General features: G+C 42.8%; 1 pseudogene; it reads left to right on the forward strand.

The window, feature by feature from the left end:
- Positions 1-894: 894 nt before the first annotated feature.
- On the forward strand, positions 895-3724 carry LOC133903888 (ABC transporter B family member 4-like; annotated as a pseudogene).
- Positions 3725-4833: the final 1109 nt, after the last annotated feature.

The raw sequence follows: 4833 nt of genomic DNA on the forward strand, positions 1-4833 counted from the left end.
GAGAAATGGGAAAAGACTTGGTGGCCAGCCGGGGCGTCCACATCTATTGTTGTTAGCTGCTGGTCAGCATTTTTAGGCTGGGATCACATCATGCACTCTGTTCTTTTCCCCTCCTGTTTGATCTACCAATTATGACGCCATTGCCTTTTTTATCTAATCTCCGGTCGCTACCTCAGATACTCGGATGTATATTCGTTCTTGACCTTGTAAAGCTCGCTCGCTTATGGATCATCGGCTTATTGTTACGTGTCTTTCTTGGTTCTTCTGCGCGCGGTGGCGCTTATCTGCTTATGCATTTGTCGCATTTTTGCTTTTAGAGTATAGCCGGCGACGGGTCGCTGTATCCATTATATATTGTGCTTTTTGCTCGGATTTGTCATTGCGACTCACGTGCCACTGTGCACAATGGAAGCGAAATCGGCCGCCGACGTGGAGAAGCAGCAGCGGTTGCTGCTGCCCGTGGCAGCGGCAGGCGAGAAGCTGTCGTCCGGCTGCGGTGGCTGCGCGCGAGGCGTTCCAGCGCGCCACGCCTACGGCGACGCGGACGCTCGCGCTGGTGGTCCTGGTGACGGGCGCCGCCTTCACGGCGCAGCTGGCGGCGCGTGAGGAGTACGTGCTCCTGGCCGTCTTCGCATCGCAGCTGTCCAGCTTCTGTGTCTTCATGCCGCTGCTACCGCTGTGCGAGCTCCCGGAGGACGGTCGCAGCCGGCGCGCGAGGTGGGCGGCGAGGGGGGGCGCGCAGGTGCTGCGGTGGTCTCTCGTCATGGTGCTCCCGACGAGCATGGCGAGATTAAGGGCAGTGGTCCTAACTTAATCACTTAATTAAACAATTACGAAAATATTCATGCTTTAATCTATAATATTTTAAGTTGTGGGTATCATTTTCCACCGTAAATGAGCTCCTATCTAAACAAACCAGAGGCTTTTGTTCTTGCACTTGGTTGTATAACTGCTGCAATGCATGAAGTCATTTTTCCTATATATGGCACATTAATTTCAACTGCGATAAAGGTGTTTGAACTACTGAAGGACTCCAGGTTCCGGGCAAGCATGTTTGTTGTGCTGGGCGCTTGTGGATTAGTTCTGATTCCAATGGAGTACTTCCTGTTTGGATTAGCAGGTGGGAAGCTTGTGGAGCGCGTACGGTCAATGACATTCCAAAGTGTAATGCGCCAAGAGATCAACGGGTTCGATAAGCCTGAACACTCGAGGTGTGTGTTTAATCTTTTTTCTCATCACGATGTTTAGCAAGAATCTGTTTTCTTGTTATCCTAAGAAACATTCCTCCAGTTAGTCATTTTCAAGATCTACGAGTATGAAATTAGTATCCTGGTTGTTACTCTACTAAAATTATCAAATAAAAACTTCAATATATATTGTTTTCTCAATTTAGAGCTTGTTTGTTTCAGTTGTGAATTGTAAAAAACAGCTTGTAAAATTATGGATAGTAAAAAATTGGATTCCAGTTTTTATAATTCAGCATATTTGTTTCAGCTTGCAAATTATGAAACTAAAACAAACAGGCCCTTAGTAATACCAAAATCTTACAAATCATCTTCCTAGATTAAGTTTCTCAACACTACGAAAATCATAAATATGTTGACCCGACTTGAAAAGATACATTCTTGGCTTACTAGTCTTGTGGTGCCAAAAACCTTTACCAACCATCATGTATGCATTTTGTTTTTCTGTTTTGAACACTAAGAAAAAGTGCATAAATGTGTTTTGATGAACATTTATGTATGCTACTTAGCACTATAAGTGTAACGGTCAACTAGCACAATATTTCTAGAGAATAAATATCACAAGTTTCAATTTTGTTTCAGTGGATCAATTGGTGCAAGGCTATCGACTGATGCTCTGAATGTGAAGCGACTCGTTGGGGACAGTTTAGCACTTAATGTCCAGATTGTATCAACTGTCATATCAGGCTTCACAATAGCAATGATGTTAAACTGGAAGCTAGCAATGATTATCACAGTGGTGGTCCCTTTGGTGTGTTTTCAAGGCTATGCTCAAATGAAGCTCCTGAAAGGTCTCAATAAAAATGCAAAGGTATGTGCAATGAATTTTTCTATATGAGCATTCATCATTTGGCTAGTATTTTTTGTCTAATCGTTCGGTGGGATGCAGTTGAAGTATGAAGAAGCAAGTCAAGTAGCAACTGATGCAGTTGGCAGGAAAAGAACTGTGGCGTTGTTTTGTGCTGAGAAGAAGGTGATGGAAACGTATGAGAAGATATGTGAATCTCCAATAAGGCAAGGAATAAGGGAAGGTGTTGTCGGTGGCTTGGGGTTTGGCTTCTCATTCCTTGCATTCTACTTTACATATGCTCCTCTGCTTCTATGTTGGTGCCAAGTTTGTTCAGCAAGGAACGGCAACATTTCCTGAAGTATTAAGGGTGCGAACACATTCTTATCCATTTTGCATAGAATTGGTCATTTTACATGTTTTGGTTAACTGATCCAGTGGCTGTCAGGTCTTCTTCGTATTAGTTTTGGCAACTAGTGGAATCTCGCGAACAAGTGCATTAGGTCAACTCCAACAAAGATAGTATCTGTACTTTTTCTTCCTGCTACAGTAAAATACCGGCTCTCTCCACACCGTATCCCTCTCCAACAGAAGCTCTAAATCAACTTTTTCGCATCTACAGTATTTGCTACCTACTGTAGCATGCCTCATCACTGTGCACTAAGTATGCACGTGGATCCGGAGGAAGAGGAGAGTAATGAAAGGTAGGAAATATGGTGTCTGTTGGAGATAAAAAAAAATATGAGATATTGTAATAGTATTAGAGAATAGTATAATAGTGTTATAGGGTGTGAATTTTTAGAGTTTCTGTTGAAGATGACCTTAGATGCGGACAGCATTAAGGACAATGATGCGGATGTCTCTATCTTTGAAATTCTTGACCGTAAATCCAAGATTGATTACAGCAGCGAGGAGGGTGTGACCATCGCAAGTGCGAGGGGTGACATTGATTTCCAGAATGTATGCTTCAAGTTCCCATTGCGACGAAATGTTCAAATCTTCAAGGATCTATCGCTGAGCATTCCTTCTGGAAAGGTGGTTCTTTTATCAGGAGTAAGAAGTAATTTACACATTTCCAGCTGATGGCTTAATTTCGGTGCATTATCCTTGCTGACTGTTGCGCTAGTTGGAGAGAGTGGAAGTGGGAAGTCAACGGTGATCGCTCTACTCGAGAGGTTCTATGATCCAGATTCCGGTAAGATTCTTTTTGATGATGTGGAGCTGAAAGTAAGCTGGCTTCGATAGCAAGTCGAGCTAGTTGTCCAAGAGCCAGTGCTTACGGGAAGCAAGGGGAGGCATCTGAAGAAGAGATTATTGCTGCTGCTGAAGCAGCCAATGCGCATCATTTTCATCTCTGCCCTGCCTAACGGATACAGCACCATCGTCGGCGAAAGAGGGATCCAATTGCCAGGCGGGCAGAAGCAGCGTGTCGCCATTGCAACGGCCATCATAAAGGATCCCAAGGTGTTACTGCTGGACGAGGCAACAAGAGCGCTCAATGCGCTAGACCAGGCGAGTGGTCGGTAGGACGACTGTGGTGGTGGCCCATCGGTTGTCAACAATCAGAGGTGCGGATATCATTGCCGTCCTCAAGAACGGTGCAGTAATCGAGAAAGGTAGGCATTAAGAGTTGATGCGGATAAAGGATGGAACCTATGCTGCGCTTGTTGAGCTCAGCTCTAGTTCTGTGTGACCTGATGAAAGCATGGATATTATTCAAAACTGTTATAACCTTCCCTCACAAGGATTGGATAGGGTGCTACTTAATTTTTTACTACTTGATGGAGTTAATTCCTAGCGTGTTCATAAGCAACAACGATTCCACAGCATGCACCGTTTGTTTCTGTGTGTGTAAAATTTCATATAACGTATGTGAATAGTTAGGATGTACCCAGTTCTAAGTACGAAATCGAATGTATGTTTAGCCAAAACAGGGGAGAAGACTTGGCTTGAACTAGGCAGAAAGAAGTTCAAATTGTGCCTTGTTGGTTGACTTATGAGTTGAGTCATTTGTAGAGGTGAAAATGTGACATGTCTGGATCGAATACGGCTCAAAACATCTCTTATTTACTCTATATTGTTGACTACAAACTGAGGCTTCTTGTCACACCTGATTTTAAGATCAAATCGAATGCAGCTATATATATGTTAGGACCAAGTTACATATATATATAGTGACGTCATAAGTACAATAACAAAATAATATATCTTATTACAACATTTAACTTTATTACATCGATGACCCCAAGTGTCTAAAAGAAACACACAACATCGATAGAATCATGGGGCGACCAACACTCCAAAGGCATCAACCAAAAAGCTCGCATGTCTAGAACGTAGCATCATCCTTGGGATATTTCATGAAATCCTTGCCTTCTGAACAGCAACATGATGAGGAGAGAGAGCAAGCATGAGTACATAAAATACTCAGCAAGTGTGAGAAAACATTACATTTGGGCTAATACCAAGATTGATTTAACTCAGAGGTTTATTTGCATAAATATTATTTTAGTAGTAAAACAATTATAAAAGCAACCTATTTACTATACGAAAGAATATCTAAAACTTAAATCAAGGTTCCAACCATCTTGATCCATAACTGAGGTTTCATCCACCTCTAACTAGAACCAATCTCGAATCACATCTCCCGCCGCTGTGATCCATCGCCACCATAGCAAACCCAAAACCACCCGACTAATTATGTGAGAGTCCATGTCACTCATTACCGTAAGCACGACTGATATATCAGTTTTCACTCTGCAGAGGTTGTACACTTTACACATTAGTCGTGATCAGCACTTT

The sequence above is a fragment of the Phragmites australis genome, chromosome 2 (assembly GCF_958298935.1).
Source record: "Phragmites australis chromosome 2, lpPhrAust1.1, whole genome shotgun sequence".
NCBI classification, from domain to species: Eukaryota; Viridiplantae; Streptophyta; class Magnoliopsida; order Poales; family Poaceae; genus Phragmites; species Phragmites australis.